Genomic DNA, 17,966 nt, shown 5'->3' on the forward strand with positions numbered 1-17,966 from the left:
TCCTTAACTCCAGGGTGCTGTGGCCAGAAAACAGGCAGGTTTTATAAAGCATTGCCTGACAGATTTGCGTTGTGTGCTGGTATCACTCTGCACTAAGCCAGCTCAGATTTATGGCTCAGCCTGAGAGCAGCCTCCCAGTTTATCTGGGCTGCCAGGTAACAGCACCCATCTGTTTGCCAGGCAGCACCTTTTAGCTCTTTAATTTTGAGCTGTTCTTTCTTTCTTTGTTTCCTTTATCACAGAATCATATCATTTTAAGGAATGATAAAATGGTTTGAATTGGAAAGGGCCACAAAGTTCATCTCATTCCAACTCCCTGCCATGGGCAGGGACACCTCCCACTATCCCAGGTTGCTCCAAGCCCCATCCAACCTGGCCTTGGACACTTCCAGGGATCCAGGGGCAGCCACAGCTTCTCTGGGCACCCTGTGCCAGGGCCTGCCCACCCTCACAGGGAAAGAATTTTTTTTCCTAATATCCCACCTACCCCTTCCCTTGTTAATTTGAAGCCATTCCCCCTTGTCCTATCTCAAGTCCCTCTCCAGCTCTCTTGGACCCTGTTTAGGTACAGAAAGGCCAAATTAATTATTTTCTGTTAGTTTTCCCTCACAAGAATAGATATTTGTGTAGTCATTATTCTGGCAGGCTGGTCTAATTCTTCTCTGGTGTGAAGTAATCGTCCTTTGAAATGCTGGAAATCTGTGACTTCTCCACCTTCTCACTACCTCCACAATTCAATTTCTTTCAGTCACCTCAGCTGTAGCAGCAATATTATTTTAACATCTTTGCATTGAAGTCAAAGTCATTACTCATGCTTGCAGGCAGTCATAACAACCCCAAAGAATCATTGTCGTAGATCAAAGGGCAAATGAATTTATGACAGCCAATTAAGGCGCAATTAATAATTAAATGGTGATGTGAATTCTTAACATGAATATTGTTTTTTCTAGCAAGAATGCTGGCATCTGACTCCACATCTCAGTGGAGTCTGTGGCTAAGCATTAAATAACATGGCACACCAACAGAGTGGTGTCACTCCAACAGAGTTAATGAAATATTACACAGGAATCTGGTCCATGTTGCTCAGCTTCCAAATAAAGTGCAGAGATTTTAAGAGAATGCATTAGATGTGAAAAATAAGTAACATATTGATGCCATGTTTTCAGTTTTGCTGCAGGCCCTGTCTCTGCAGAGATCTCTCTGCTGAACCTCTGCTGGAAGAAGGTTTGGCATAAACCTGCCAAAGGGTCATAAATTAAACAAAGAAAAAAGAGGCAAAGTAGGAAGCTGCAATATGGTTAGACTTCCCTTCCTCAAGCATTTAAGTGAGGAAGGCAGATCTACCCCATCCCTGGGATTGTCCAAGGACAGGTTGGACAGAGCTTGGAGCATCCTGGGATAGTGGAAGATGCCCCTGCCCATGGAAAAGGCTGGAAAAGATGGGTTTTAAAGTCCCTTCCTACCCAAAGTATTCCGTGATACATCCAAGACAGAAGTTGCAGGTGGGTTTCTGGCTCTCACAGGAGGGGGGAGGAGGAGATAAACTGGGTTATAAAGCCCAGCAAAGCTCCTGCAGCCCCGAAGGGAAATGTAAACATTCCTGTTGTGCAGCTGAGTCCCTGGACACCAATGACTGCAGAAGGCCCCAAAAAGGGGTTTGGGCAACATCCTCTACCTGAACTTTTCTCATGGCAGATGTAGTGGTTGTTCCTGGCTGCACACCAGGCATCAGCCAAAGCCACTCTGTCACTGCCCTGCACAGCTGGACAGGGGACAGAAAACCTGAAGGGTTGTGGGTCCAGATAAGCACAGAGGGAGATCCCCCACCAAATACCATCATGGGCAAGGCAAATTCCACTTCTGCACTGGCCTGGGGGCTGCAGGGCTGCTCCTCCTGGAACATGGACATGGCAGAAGCAGATTCTCACAAAAGCCACCCCTGTATCCCCCTCACCACAAAAACCTGGCCATGCAAAGCCAATCTGGTAGGGAAACCTCTACCAGGGACAGGGGTTTGGTTGTTTATTCTTCCCCAAAGCCTCACAGTTCCAAGGATCTGCTGTTATTTTATTATTCCTCTCCATCCCCTGTTATTTTTTTAACAGCTTCACTTTTAAAATGTTTTAAAGTAACAATTGCTCTGCATGCAACCAGTATGAAAACACAGTTTCCTACCTCAACCCATGTGGTTAGGAAGCCCTTATTTAAAATGCTTTCTCTCTCCTCACCTCCTTCCTGTACAAAAACAACCCAAACAAACAAAACAGGGATTTTTTTTTTATTTTTTTTTTAAGTTGGCAGCAGTTTTCACAGCTCCCACTGTCATTTCTTTAAGATCTTCAACTTGTTTGTTTAAATGTTCATGTCTTTAGGCCTTTCTTCCTGCTTTTATTGCTGGAAACCATGAAAGCTGCTATTTGTTCCAGAAAGTAGATTTATTATTTCTCCTCTACCCCAACTATGACTTTCCTTCCATTTAAAGTAAAAAAACTCAATTTACTCTTCCAATACGCACTTTATCTCCTGTGACTTAGAGCCCCAAGCTGTGAAACTGCACATCTTTGGTGGGTTGTGACAATTGAAAATCAAGAGTAGAAGGCACTCTATAAAATTTAGGTGATGCATGCCCCAAACAGCTGCAATCTCATCAGTTCCAGGGTACGGCCTGATGATGGGAGGCGATATGCCATAACAAAATGTTATAAAAACGAGGATAAATATGCATTTTGCATTACACCATATCAAACCTTGTCAGGAGGGAGCTGGCTGGGGAATTTGCAGATGATGGCAGTTATGTGGTGGGTATGTGAAATTTTAATGAGGGTTTCTCGGGTTTGGGGATGCACTTTCTGGAAGAACAGGGGGGTGGGTGTTTGGGAGCCTGGCTGGGGAGTGTGAGAGGGGCCAGAGTGTGAAGAGGGAGGTGCCACTGTGCCAGCACAAGCCCAAAGTGACCCCTGGGGTTAGCAGGGAGCAGAGGGTGTGCACAAAGGGGTTGGGAAAAGGGGCACCTCCACTCACAGATGTGCACAGGACCTGAGATCATTTGTCTAAATAAAAACTTTACTCAAGGAGTGCATTTATTTAGTGAAAAAATGCTCCCATCAAATGCAATTTTTCTTAGTTTTCCCTATGATAATGTCCAATATAGAATAATGACAGAAAAATCCAGGAGACTCTGAGAAGGTGCTTGGGATTACTTCTTTGTATGTCATTTCAACAGACAAGGAGGGGAAATTTGAATTCAGCCTCCCCACATCTCACAGCAGAGCTCCAGATACCAGACTCTGAGTGTGCTCTAAGGGAGGCAAGGGGTTATTCTGTATTTGTCACCAAAAATGCATTTACAAAACTTCATTTCTGTTCTACATCAGCCTGGAAAATACATTTTGAAACCTGAATTTTCCACTAAACAAAGTTCTGGACTTCTTGCTATTCTGCTTCAGAGATCAGCATCTAAAATGGTGCAATGGTCTTTTGATTCCCTTCAGAGCCCTGGTTCATCTGTATATGTAAAAAGGTAATTCAGGTCATTCAGTTGTAAATAGAAAGATGATTTCTGGCAGGCACTGAAATGCGTGTGGGAATTTATTTATTTTCCACACTGAAAGAAGATCTTCCTGTTAACCAGTCCTGCCCTGAACACAGTCACAGCTAGCAGCTGCCAGCCACGCTGTTCTTTTGAGACACACAACCACTGCAACAAAGAGGAATACAAAGAAGGATTGGTGATAAGAAAACCTGGGTAAAAAAAGGCTTCTGTGCTGATTGCATTTATAGATTTCTAAATTCAAAGCGAAACTGTTAAAAACTCACGATAAAAAGAAATTCTGCTTCTAAAGAAAACTTAGTGGTGCACAACCACTTTGACAAGGAGCATATGGCAGATAATCTGAAATATTTCAGGATCCTTATAAGTGTGTAGTAGTACAGATTGTGATATCAGAGTTCTGGAGTTACACTGGCTCCTGATATTCCTTGTGATTTTTCCTTTCCGTGTGAATTATTTTAAGATAAAACCTCACCTTAGAGGAATAAATTTATTTTTCCACCTGTTGATTCTGGGGCAATCTGAGCACTGTTATAATTTTACAGTGCTGTGAGTGTCTTCCATGGCAAGAGGGGACCAGTGTGGGAGGTAAATTGATAGGACATGAGGATGGCTAAATTTGGCCTCTGCAGGGGCATTTCAGGGAGACATCCAGCTTTACCAGCATTTTCTCCACACATTGAACAGCAAAAAGGACAAATCAAACATCTTTACCACCTGCCACAGATATAGATAACTAGACATGAAGCAGCAGGAACTTAAGCAGAGATGTGAACAAAAAAAAAAAAATAAAGAAAAAGTGATTCAGTCCAATCCATGACTCCAGACTCACCAGGATCTTTCCCATAAATAACTACAAGGTTATTTTCATTTCTTTTCATGGAGTTTGACTCCACTCCCACAGGCCTGTCTATTTCCCACAGTGTCTCAATGGAAAAAAATCTGCTTTTAATGGGGAGCAAACTGGCACAGCCCAGCAGCCCCAGCTGCAATCAATTCAAGCTACCCAGTGAGGAGCCAGTGATGCAAGGAACAGAATTCAGCCACTCCCATCCAGGAGAGCAGTGATACCTCAGTAGGGGCTGAATGGGATGAGGAAGAAGAGGATCTGTGTCTTCTTCTTTCTTTTTGTCTATTCATCTTCACTAGAAAAATATTGTATTCATATTGTATTTGCCTTGCCTGCACCCAAAGCACATGTGGGAAGGAGTCTGTTTTCTGTCTCATATTTGCTGTTATAAAATTTATAACTGATTATACAATTTCAGCATTTTCTCCCTCTGCATTTTGATTCTTGAATCTGAGGAAATTAGGACTGTACAGCAGAAAATATCAGCATCTGCTGTTGATTTTTCTCCCTCTAAAAGATGTCTTAAGCCTCATGCAGTAGGTAAATGTAGTTTCAAAAGAGCCTGACTGAGACAACCATTCAGTACTATCCTATAAGTGAATCCCTATCTTAAAAGTAAATAAAACTGCATTAAGTCTGGGGAAAAGGAAGAAGAGCTTAAGTTAAGAAGGATTTGAAAGCTGTTTCTTCTTTGAAGTAGTTTTATTGCAAATCATCTCACAGTGTAAAACTCAGCATTAAAACTCATGTCTTCTTCTCAGATCACCAGTGTGGAGTTCACCCAGACTTTGTGGGATCAAAAAGCAGACTGCACATCACTGAAGTATTGCCACGTGATGGGAAGCTTCATAATCCGTGGATGGGATCAGCTTATCCTCCCAGGTCAGGCTGCATGAGGGTTTTGGAAAATCACTAAATTTGGAGTGGTTCAGTTAGCATGTGTTGGTTCCCATCATGGACTGGCTTTGGAGAAGCTGCTGCACCATATTTTTGGCAGACTTGTGTTACTGCATGGTGTTCTGCACCATGAAAATACCTAAAACATACACACGGTGAGCCAAATATTTCACCCCATAGTTCTGCTCTTACATTACTTGGCCATGAAGCAGCGGCCACAGAGCATCCCAGAAAGCCCCAGCTGCAGAGGAACCATGGAAAAATGGTTTTTCCATTAGCAAGGCCACCTTTAGAGGGCTGGTGGCAGTGCCAGGACCCAAGTGCTGAGATCCTGAATGCCATTTCCTCTTCCGAGCAAATACAACGAATCCTTGTCAATTCCTCATCAGAAGTGGAGCATTAATTGAATTTCTCTGCTCGTTCCTAGCAGGATGATAGTTTGCAATTGTCCTGTAGCTGCATGCCTGACTGCAGCTCTGCTTTATCTCACACACTGTGATTATGAAAACTGGCTGTACAGTGAATCATGCTGTGATTTACTTTGAAGAGGTCAGCTTAAAACAATTCCCCAAGAGGAATTTTATTAGATGCAAACAGCACCAGGACTGAATTAAAATGCAGCCTCAGTAGCCTTATATCCATTTCATCAATATCATTATATTCCCCCCTCTGTTCCACAGTTATAACCTGATTGGAGGTGTTTTTTTGCTTTAAAGTGGACAGGTCAAAAGAAGTTGTCTACAAACACAAGGTCAACTGTGCTCCACCGAAAATTATAATAAATAGCTGCAAAGCCTCAGTTACACTCTGTGGTAAGTGGATAGAGGGTGTAATGGGAGGGCAGATGTGGAAAGTATAATTTAGTAATCACTCAGCCCAGAGGTTTGCTGCATCTTTACCAATGGGCATGAAATGATGAGGCCACTGGATAATGAAATAACCATTTCCCTCTTCAACTGAGCCAGATCTTCCTAAAACCCGTGTCTGTGCAAGTCCTTCTTGGCTAATTAGAATAAATCATAAACACTGACGTAACACACAGTACAGAATTAGTGTTCAGTGCTCCACTGGCACCTAATTTCATCAAGCACCTTCTGCTTGAGAGCAAGACCCTGAACTAGAACTCTTGGATCAATCCTGTAGAGTCTGTGTAGGCTGTGAGATCTTTTAGAGAAAGAAATTGTTCCCTGTGAGGGTGGGCAGGCCCTGGCACAGAGAAGCTGTGGCTGCCCCTGGATCCCTGGAAGTGCCCAAGCCAGGTTGGACAGGGTTTGGAGCAACCTTGGACAGTGGAAGGTGTCCCTGCCCCTGGCACGGGGTGGGACTGGGTGATCTTAGGCATCCCTTCCAACCCAAAACCAATATTCCATGAATATTTGTGTTTGATTTGAATATAGTAGAGGAATCTCTCTCTAATGTCCAGAGTAGCCAGGAAAGATGATTCTTTTTCTGTATTACCTAATAGGAAAGGAATAAAGGATGCAAGAAAACAGTTCTGCAGGTTTGTCAGTAAATTTGCTGTTCTGTACCAGGAAGGGATGCCTTTTACCAATCTACACATGCTCTTAACAACACAAATTCTTTTATTATTACTAAGGACACTGCAGAGCTATTAAATAACAAAAATTTCTCTGCAGTTTTGCTTGGACTGCCATCTTTAATCACGTTACTCCAAAATGGTTTATGCAAATCCAAGATTGGCTTGGAGCATCCATTAATCTCCCCTTCCTGAGGTTGAGATGGGCAGTGGAAATGCAGAATTTCCTGGCATGGCAGAGCTCTCTGGCAACCTGCCCGTGGATCTGGCAGGGTGGGCATGGACACACCTGGCAGGAGGGCAGAATTAGGGAGCATTTTGAGGATTGGTGCATTTCTGCTCTGGAATAAACAATATTGTATTGTATTGTATACAATTACAATATACAATGTACAATATACAATATAAAATATACAATATACAACATACAATTGTATTGTATTGTATACAATATAGGTAATATTGTATTCAGTGAGTAAATGCTTCTCCACACACAGGGATTTGGGTATAGTTCTACACATACCTCACAAGGATTGTACACAGTCCTGTGCCACCAACATGGAGAAAATACTCAGGTATCTACTAAAATGATAATAAAAAATAGAGACATTTAAAAAAGTATATAAAAATAATTGTATTTACTGAATTCTGCCTGCTCCTGTTTCTTGAATTATCCATGTTACGACCTCTTCAGAAACACTATTTGTATCTATAGCTTAATATTTTCTATGGCTCATGAGCCAACTTTTGATTGTAATGATTCTGTATTCAAAGAGCCAGTGGTGCTCAAAGACATCATGCCGAAAATCACTTTTTAGATGACTGTGAATCGCAAAATTAGGCTTCTAATGAGGTTGTTATCAATTTCTAAGTTGATTTTCAAAATTCTGCTGCTACAGTTGTCTGTGAGAATGGGAATTGTTGAAAAGAAAATACCATTCTGATTTAAAAGCACTTAAAATAAAAATATTCATGCAATCTTTCCCTGATACTGGCCCAATTTAGAATGAAGAGGGCCCAGCTCTCAATTTTTTTTTTTTTCTTTTACAATGCTTTAGCTGATGTAATTCAAGATATATGATTAATTGATTTTAGCTTTGTTAAAACCTGTACTAAACCACAGCTTTATATCAGAAAAGCAGTACTAAAAGTCAGGGAAACATTGTCATATGAATTCTTCTAAAGATGTAATTGTATATCATCTGCATATAATTGGAAGCAGGTGCACTCTCAGGCAACAAAGAGGTAACACTAAAAAAATCAGTAAAACAGAAGTCTGAGATACACAGAACGCTTCCAGAAGATAATTAATCATCCCGGGACACCATAAAGACAAACCAAATGGACTATCTGATACAGCATGTTGGGAAAGTTCATGTGTAAATTTTCCTGAATGATTTCAAAACTGTGAACTGCCAAGAACTGAGGTGATGGATCAAAAAGATGCTACAGGAAACCGGAGGTGGAGAGAGAATTTTCCCGTGTTAAAATGTAAACCCCAAAGGTGCTTCATACCCTGGGAAGCGTCCACAGGATTCCAGTCCCTGGTACTGGCACCTGTTCTAGCTGTGGGGAGAAATTTGGGATTTATGCCTAAACAAAAAGGGTCCAACTCTTGCCATCACACTTGCCCTGACAGTTCCTTAACACTCTACTGCTTCTTCCCATTTTCCAACTCATTACTTCCTTTCTTGACCCAAAGTCCCTTCACTTCAAGGGGAATTTTTCCAGCAATGAGTTTGGATTATGTCCTAATTTATCCATTCCCAAGAAAGTGAGTCTAGACCTGTCTGACTGCTGTAAAATCAGCATTCAGGAACATTCATTTACACTCAGAATGGTTGTTCAGTTCTCGTTTCTTACTGAACTCTGTAGAATCAGGTACTTGCCCCATGAGCAGCTGTTCTGCTCCTACATTCTTACATGCACAATATTATACTATTGTTATTTTTCATCTCTTATTCATCATCCTCCTATGAGACACCACTGATTTTTTTTATTTCCATTTTTTTAAGAGAATCACCATTTCTCAAGAAATCTTATTTTTCTCATTGCCCAGTATTTTGCAGTTACTGGTTTTTCAAACAAAACAAAAATTACATTAATATTTTTTGGCTTTTGTCTTCTTTGCTTTTCCCCATCTTTCTTTTCCCCATGGCTTTTAATAGATAATGGGGAAGGAGAATGAAAACCCAAACATGTTTTATTTGGTCAATAAACAAAATGAGAATTCCAAATAAATTATAAACATTTCTTTTTGAATCATGTCCACTTTGATATTTCAGAGATCTATTCAGGGAAGAAGAATACTATGTCTAAAAAAAATTCCCCTTAAAATCTAAATAAATAGTGCATGAGCATGTCATGAGCTGAAATGGGTTCACTTAAATTAGTATTGAACAATTCCAGAGAAGAAATAAACATGCAAGAAATTCTGTGTGATTTGCAAATTATTTGAGAATGGGAAAAGAGCAGCCAAATATACAGGATAACTGATTAATTGTAATTAGAATGTGGGTCCCTGGTCATGCATAGCAAATTTCCCACTGATCTGATTTCACTGAAAATAGAGTTTGGTCCCTGTTAATGAAATCTCTCCTCAGGTCAATTGATTTTTAGTTCTTCTAAGGAAAATATTTAGTTCAGTTCAGCAACAAAAACTGTCCCATTACCTAAACAGCTTCATAAAAATAAAACATTATTTCTGTAAAAAATGAGGAAAAAACCTGTTTCTACAGGATCTGTTGCTGTTTGACAAAAATATTTCAATCTCTGGTAGCACAACACAGATGAGCATGACAGAAGCACATGCCCCAAATAAATGCATATGGATGGATTTATTTCATTAAATAGAAGTTTTGCACCGACATACTCAAGGGTGTATATTTATAGCAATCTCTTTCTCCATTAGTGCAGAAAACTAGCAGCAGAAGTGGATTTTTCAAGAAAATCCATACTTCTTTTTGTACATGGCTTGATAGGTGGATCAGCTGCCAGAGTAGGTGATCTTCAGTGTGGCAATTTTAAAGAAGTAGTAAAGAAAAGAAACTAACCTGAATGTACCAAAATGGCTCCAAAATTCAGATGTTTCCCTTCAAACTATTCAGTGGTATTTCCACCTTATTTGCCTCATTTGTTCAGTCTCTGAAAAAGTCACACAAGAGTTTTGGCAGGAATTTTGGGGTGCATGAGGGCAAATGAGACTCAAAAAAAAGCTGGAGAGAAGGAATATTGGAAATTGTTAGCGCTAAATCTTAAATTAAAAATTACTTTGGCTTCCTAACTGTGAACAAGTGGAAATTAAATAAGCAGAAACAAAAGAAATGCTGCTTGTTTGAAAGCAGTAAGTTACTAATTTTCCAGATTTAAAAATGAAAGGGTTTTTTTTTTCTAAGAAATCAGAAGTAGCATATTTCCATGATTTTGGATCAAGGAATTAACAACCTGAAGTTGTATTAATTGTCCAAATGTTATGAGATAATTATTGAGGCACTGAAATCATCCAGGCCATGATCAGTCCAGGAGACTGACACAGTTTAACCTGATAATTTGCAGAGGCAAAGAGGCAGAACCCAGAACTGGGGCATTTGGAGTTCTCACAAGAAGCACAAAGCGGGAAAAGTGTATTAAACCCAAATTTTCTCAGAAAATTTTGGAGAGGCAAAAGATTGTGTGGCTAAAAGTGAAGTGCACTGAAGCAATATAGTGAAAAGAACATTATTGCAGAGCTCTGATGAGTGTCACAGACAGTCAGGCTTGTAGTAAATAAATGTTATTAGGCTGCCACAATTACAGCATCTTCCTGTTTTCAGGCTGGTTGAGCCATCTGGCATGGGCATCCAGATAAAAGTTATGCAATTATTAAAACAAGCTAAATTAAATTAACTTAAATTAATCACAGTGTACGAAAATAACTGGCCAGAAGCACCGAATCACAGTTGTTTTGAACATGATGACCTATTTTTCTGTTTTTCCTAGGCTTTCTCTAATTATGAGATAACATGTTCTCTTTGAAACCAGTGGCAAAAGTCCAGCTGAGTGAAAAGAAAGATGTGCACAGGGTAATATCTCCCTTGTACGCTATGCACAATAAACAACATGCACCTAATGAGGGGCACAGATGGGGATTTTTATTCCTCTATTTCGATGCCACATAGGATGGGAAGATATCACACTGCAGCAAATTCCTCCCCACGCTTTTTTGGGAACTTCCAAAAGGCTTTTTAGTTCCCTTAAAGTTTGCCTACTTCAAAGGGTTCATAACTAGGCGGTTTTTACTTAGATATTTCCAAGATGATTGTTTAAATGCTTTATTTGCCACAATTTTAGGGGGTTTGTTACACATTCAGCCAATCTTTTGGTGATGATATGTTTAAAAAACAGTGCAAAAAAATGACTAACTGAAAACGGCTTGGCTTAAAGTGCTGAAGAAATTGGGAAGGCATTCAACTAACAGCCTCCCAGAGCTGCTAGGAATGAGAGCAGTTGAGAAGGAGAATCCCAAAACGGAGAATCCTGAAGAATTTATTTCTGTATTTACCAAACCTGCTTGCTGGAGGGAGAAGCCAGCATCTTGCCTGGCTCCAGATTTAGGCTGTGCCCTACTGATCCAGCAGGATGTGTTTTCCACACGTGAAGCTCCTGAGAGGTGCCTGAACCCCAGCACTGTGGGCAGGAGAGCAGCTTCCACAGCTCAACTCATGAACATCCCCAGATTTTGCTTCAGTGCCTCCAAACACTTCCCTGCATCCAAAAACCCAGTAAAAACCACCCAGCAAGGATGGGCAGACCCTCCTACAGCACAAGCAGAAGCTCCAGCTGAGTTCTATTTGGCTTTCAACTTTTTTCTTCTCTTTTGCCTTTTTCCCCAGTTACACTGGCTTTAGATAAAGCCTTTTACAGGAGTTCTTCCAGTCTATACCTGCACTGCATAAAGAGCCAGTTCAACCAGTTTAATGCACTGGATTGGAATCTCCACTGCAGATAAGGTGTGTTCTTTATTTGGGTTTATGCTCCTGAAGTGATATCTCCTCACAGGCAGAACCACATCTGACTTCTCGAAGGGAATTTTGGGGGCCTCAGGGAAAATCTGTACTAGATATCGGTAAGTCTTTTGTTCAGGAGTATTCAGGGAGGAGGTGTTTAAAACAAATCATGCCTTGTAAGTGGGGTCCATACTTCTCAGAATAAAGGACAGGAATATGCCCAGGGAAGATGGAAAGATCCTGATCTACCCAGATTTCTGAAAGGCCTTTGAGATGGTCCCACATGACGTCCTTCTGTCCAAATGGGAGAGAACCCAAATTGGATGTAAGGAGTACTCAGTGGACCAAGAAGTGGCTGGATGGACACATCCAGAGAGCTCTGGCCTGTGCTCCATGCCCAGCTGGAGGCCAGGAATGAGGGGTGTCCCTCAGAGCTGTGCCTTGGGACCAGGGCTCTTTGTCAGTGACGCAGAGTGGGGTTGAGGGCACCACAGGTGACACAGGGCTGAGGGGTGTAGGTGGTGCAAGAAAAGAACACGGACATCCAGGAGGACCTGGACAAGCTTGGGAAGTGGTCCCAGGAGAACTCCATATCCAAGACAAGGGGCTGCACCTTGGTCAGGGAGATCCCAGTTCTGGGTTCTTCAGCACAGGAAAGTTTTGGACCTGTTAGAGGGGGTCCAGAGGAGGCCACGGAGATGCTGCAAAGGCTGAAGCCCCTCTGCTCTGGAGCCAGGCTGGGAGAGCTGGAGGTGCTCACCTGGAAAAGAGAAGGTTCCAGGGAGAGCTCAGAACCCCTTCCAGGGCCTAAAGGGGCTCCAGGAGAGCTGGAGAGGGACTGGGGACAAGGGATGGAGGGACAGGACACAGGGAATGGCTTCCCACTGCCAGAGGGCAGGGATAGATGGGATTTTGGGAAGAAATTCTTCCCTGTGAGAGGGTGAGGCCCTGAAACAGGTTTCCCAGAGAAGTTGTGGCTGTCCCTGGATCCCTGGAAGTGTCCAGGGCCAGGTTGAACAAAGTTTGGAAGGTGGACTGGTGTGTGGAACGTGTCTCTGTCAATGGCAGGGGTTGGAACACAATGGTCTTTGAGGTGTCTTTCCACCCAAACCATTCAGGAATTCTATGGTTCTGTATCTTTCACTGAGAAGGTTTTCAACTTTCTTAAACAGGAACTGTAAAAATGCAGTCAGTGGAAAGTTCTATTTAAAAATCAAGCCTAAACTTGCTCTTCAACACCTACCTAACAAAATTAAATTGCAGAGGTGTAACAGTTATAGAGAAACCCAGCTGTGAAATGTGTGACTTGTGCTACCATGAAGTAAAATGTTAGACAGAGGGGATTGTACAGCTGTAATTAGATTTCAAGCATAAGGAGCTGCAATTTTACTAATTTCTTCCCCTTCCAAATAGTAGAGAAAGCCTTTGGAGTAAAGCTGATTATCAGCATACCAGTCTACAGAAATGAAAATGAATAAATTACTTGCCCAAAATGACAGAAGCCTTTACAATAGGAATCCTATCTCTAATAGCATTGTTATTACCATTATAATTGTTACAATAATTTTTCTTTTACAATCTCATAAGGTCTGTTTCCCATATGGGCATTTAATCCAGATTCTCTTTCAATTAAATATAATTTTTCTTATGTCTAGGCCTCAGTAGATTTGCCAAAAATATTTTCTTTTATAAGTTCTCTCTTTCTGAGCATGTGGTTGATCCTTTAAGGTACGGTGGTTATCTGTGGAGGAGAGGGATTCAGAGTCTGGAGGTGTGATCCTCCTTGGCCTTCTTGTTTGGGATTTGTGGACTTGAGCAAAGCACTAGAAAAAGCAACAAAAAAACCCAAGCAGTACATTGGCCCTCACATTTCTTCTTTGAGGCACTGAGTTTTGCAAAAGGAATGGACTAAATGCACGCCTAACTCTTTTTTTTTTCCACAAATAAAGTTTCAGATCTTCAGCTAGAAGTCCCTAGAAGTGCTAATTATTTTTATTCCAGCATCTCTGTATAAACGATCCTGCTGAACAATCAAACACTGCAGCCTTTTATATATTTTTTTTTTATCTGGTTTGCTGCACTAGGATTAAAGACAGCAGTTATTAGTAAAAGCCTAAGAGATTCCTCTTGACAGCGAGGAGCAGAGGGTTAAAGTCAGCTATTTGGAAATGTCTGCCTAAGAAATACCCACCAGACACATCAAGTGCCCGGTGTGTGCACCAGGGAGCATCGTGTCAGCCATCTGCATTTGTCAGCTAATAAACCCCTGCACAAATACCTGATTTATATGCACACCTCGAGGTTTGGACACACAAAAAGTGGCAAGGGCAAATCCCTGTGAACAACTGTACTTGCCTCACTTGGAAAATCTGGATCTCTCTGTTTATTTTGAGAAAGAGCTCATCTTCCTCTTTCCTCCTGAGTGATTAATGCTGTAATGACCAAGTTAGACAGGAAGCACAGGGAAAGCAGGTGAGGGTTTAAAAACGGGGGCAAGAGAGAGGAGTTCCCGTCAGATGATTAATCAGACAAATGAGTTATTTGGAGAGAACTGTTTGTATGCAGCTGAGTTTTCTAAGATGTAATGAAGTAATTGCATTATGAAAATAATCAGCTGCTCTGCATTCTGATCATTAGACGCTGATGATATAATTGTGGTATAATGAAAAGCAGTCTGGTGATTATTCCATAGAGAAGTTCTCTGCAGATAATATTCAAATTTACTTTATTTTGGCATCTTTTCAAAGAAGCTGCAACTACAATATAAACAGCTGGACGGCAAGGTAATGTTATCAGACCTTCTGAAATATGTCCCCTTTTTAAACTATAATCTTGAAAAAGTTCTTTGAGCTTATCTGCATAATGCCAACTGAACTTGTCTGTGGTTTATGGCAGCTCATTAAATAACTTTGTTCTCTATTTCCATTGGGAACCAGCAGTTGGTTTTTTTTGGGTTTTCTTTCCCTCTGAATAATTAATTATAAACCATCCCAAAGCCATACAGAATCAATTCTCTCGTACCCTGAATTATATTTTACCACTTACTCTCTTCTACTGCTATGCTATGATAAATGCCAGCATCGTGTGTGACAGGTGACTGACATTTATGGCCCTTTGCAGGGTAAAACACCAGTCTGATCTTCCTCCAGATGTAATTTCACTGCTGTTTGAAAGCCAGAATGCTGGATTTTCTCAAGTTAATAATCAATCTCCAAAGCAGGCACCTGGTATCTAAATTGGGATTGCCTTCCCAATTTTTTGACACAAGTCAGCCCACTGGGCTTTGATGGGACAAACAGTTCTATGCAGAAATCTTCTTTTCTCCTGAACATCTGGCAAGTTGAGAGGAAATTAATCTCCCAGCCAAATAAGAAATCCAAGTTATTTTGCTGTCTTGTTAAAAGCCGTGTTTTTCTGCTATCACCACAGTATTTAAATGCACCTTGAACAGTAAAATGTATTTTTATGCTCTGCTGACTATATTGCTTGCAGGGAAATGTCTGGGCTACAACATGGACTAATCTTTGACTGGTAACAAGCTCTTTGTTTTCTACTCACAGTTTCTTCATTATCCTTCCCCAGACTGTAACTGCAGCCCTGTTTGATGGGGAATAGTGGTGAGAAAGCAGGGTTGAACATCATGCTGCTCGCTAAGACTCATTTGTTTCCCTTTGCTACAGACAAGCATTTCCAACCTTGGAATTTCCCAGCTGATTTAAATCCCCTCCCTGCCTTTCTATCCGTGATACACATGGTTGTTTTCTGAATTTGTTCTCTAATGCAAAGAGAAAAAATTGCCAATTCAGTGTGGTGTGAAGCCAGCCAAGTCTAGCAGCAGGAATGGGTAGATGGGGTAGAAAGCAAAATAATAAGTGTTGAACAGGGGATCCTGAGATCTTGACCTCAAAAGTCTTGCTGCTGTACTGAAAATATGCTAGATACAAAGTTCTTGAGTCCTTAAAGAACTTTTTCTTTTGTAGTTACAGCCTTGCATAGCCAAGCCTGTACTGTTTGGGAGGTCACTGCGCTCTCAGGGTCAGTCTGTGCTTGTTCCACTTAGACCTGTTGTAAAACCAGAGTAATCTAATTGTCATAGCTCTTAATGCACAAAAACAACTCCAACTTCTCTCCTTCTCCGGCCTTCAAAAAATATGTTCACAACTTCACTACCACACCTGTGATGTGCTGAATCAAGTAAGAAGGCTGAACTAAAATGCTCTGTTTCATTTGATGGTGTTTTAGGAGGGGAAGTAGAAGCCCACACCTCTCATTGACTCTAATTAGAACAGCACGTAATTGGCAGGGCTGAAAGTAAAGCACTAAAAAACCCCACAGATGTTTCTTGTTGTCTCAGAAATCTAAAAGAAGGAGGAAAAAAGGCAGGACCAGAACTTGAAAGGGATCTGTGAGCTTTTGAAAGGTGCTTAGTTGCCTAACTGTAAATTGGTTTAGTAAAACTTAAGCACCTGTACCTTAAAGCTGTGTGGATATATATATAGATATAGATATATATATATGTATTTCTCTCTATAATTACTTAAGACAATAACTCTGTTTTAGACCTTTAGAGCCAGAATTCCATTTCCTGCTTTAACTACTAAATGTCACTGCCAGACAGAAAGAGGTAGGAAAAGCCAACAGGACAGAAAAAAATTTGCTGTGCTCCAGCCTTTGCATTTCAGCCAACACAAGGAACTTCCACAGAGTCCAAATGCACTAAAGTTGGAGTTGATATATCTTAGTCTATTGGCCTGTGGAGTTGATTGCTGACTTGCCTTTTCTGTCTTTCCTGCTGCAAGGGTCTCCAAATGGCATTGTTACTCTAAAGTGCTGTAACAAGGAGTAACGACCGTGACTCCCTCCTCATTACATTGCTTTACAGGGAGCTGGATTTTCCATGTAACTGCAAGGTAAGTTTCTGAGATGTTGCTCTTTCAGTGCTTTTTATTTTACTGCAGTAATCAAAGAGAAAAATCATTTCTTTGACATGTTATGTGAATCCAACAGAGAAATGCCGGAGGGAGACGTTGGGAATTGCTGGCTGTGTATTCTACTGGCAGCAGACAGGAAGGATCGGGATAATTCCTGCACTTTTGATAGGTTGTGCTATCTCCAGATATTGCTGAATCATTGATGCCATAGAACTTCCACCTGGAACCCATAAAAATGTTGGGGGCAAGCAGCATTTCTGTCTGAAATTCATGTACTGAATTAACTGCTTTTGTTTCCTTTTTTAAGTGCTGCCAAGGAGAAAATCGCTGGATATACCTACTGGGTTTTTTCTTACTACCACTCTCAAATCTATCTAGTACACAAATGGAAGCTCTGGATATGGGGGTCTTGTGGATAAAAATAATAATCTTTTGCAGTTTTTCACTGGTGTATAAATTGATTTATTATACAGTATGAAGTAAAAAACGACTTTATCGCTTACTGGGTATTGACTTTATCTTTACATTGAACAACAGAAGTGAATCCGTGAATGTCCAAGTGACACAGTCAGATGTATCATGGATACAAATGTGGTGGGGGAAAAGTCCTAGGCAACATCAGTGCTGCTGACAGGATGTAATAGAGACAGGTTATTCCTCTGTCATTGATTACACCTACGAGAAGGGTCCTCAGAGAAGCTACAGTAGAATATCTCTTTTTTAAGTATTTTAAGACCAGAGCTCTACTAACAGCTGTGCTTGGCTGTATTATTATTGCATGTCTTGCTGGGGCAGCACAGCTGATAATATTAAAAATAATAGTCAGAAATATTAAAAAATAAAAACCTACACATCAGCCAAGTTATTTTTTCCTTCCTCCCATGCCCACTGTGCTAAGCAAATCACAGGTGTGTAGTTAAAGAAAGAAATGCTACCCATTCTTACTCCTAATTCACACAGTTTAAACATTCTGCAGAGCAGGGTGTTGGTAACAGATGGATTCTTACAGTGTGTGCCATGAATACCTAGGAAGAATGGAATGTATTTAGTATCAATATTGTGATTGAGAAATAAAAATCCTTGTGAAGACTCATTCCTGTGAGTAAGCAGAATAGTCTGGCAGTGTAAACTGCTGGAGTGGTGGGGAACAACAAAGTAATCATCCCATGTAATGGAATAACTGCCTCCAACAACTCCGTTTCCTTAGGCAGGCAAT

General features: G+C 41.0%; 1 long non-coding RNA gene across 1 annotated transcript; it reads left to right on the plus strand.

The window, feature by feature from the left end:
* The first annotated feature begins 16,140 nt into the window (after positions 1–16,140).
* LOC148184081 (uncharacterized) lies at positions 16,141–17,252 on the plus strand. Its single transcript, XR_015772809.1, has 4 exons — positions 16,141–16,239; positions 16,380–16,443; positions 16,619–16,729; positions 16,827–17,252. It is a non-coding gene; the product is annotated as an uncharacterized LOC148184081 (long non-coding RNA).
* Positions 17,253–17,966: the final 714 nt, after the last annotated feature.

The sequence above is a fragment of the Pseudopodoces humilis genome, chromosome 6, assembly GCF_049639895.1.
Source record: "Pseudopodoces humilis isolate 2021_Gansu_Grassland_sample_001 chromosome 6, ASM4963989v1, whole genome shotgun sequence".
Lineage (NCBI taxonomy): Eukaryota > Metazoa > Chordata > Aves > Passeriformes > Paridae > Pseudopodoces > Pseudopodoces humilis.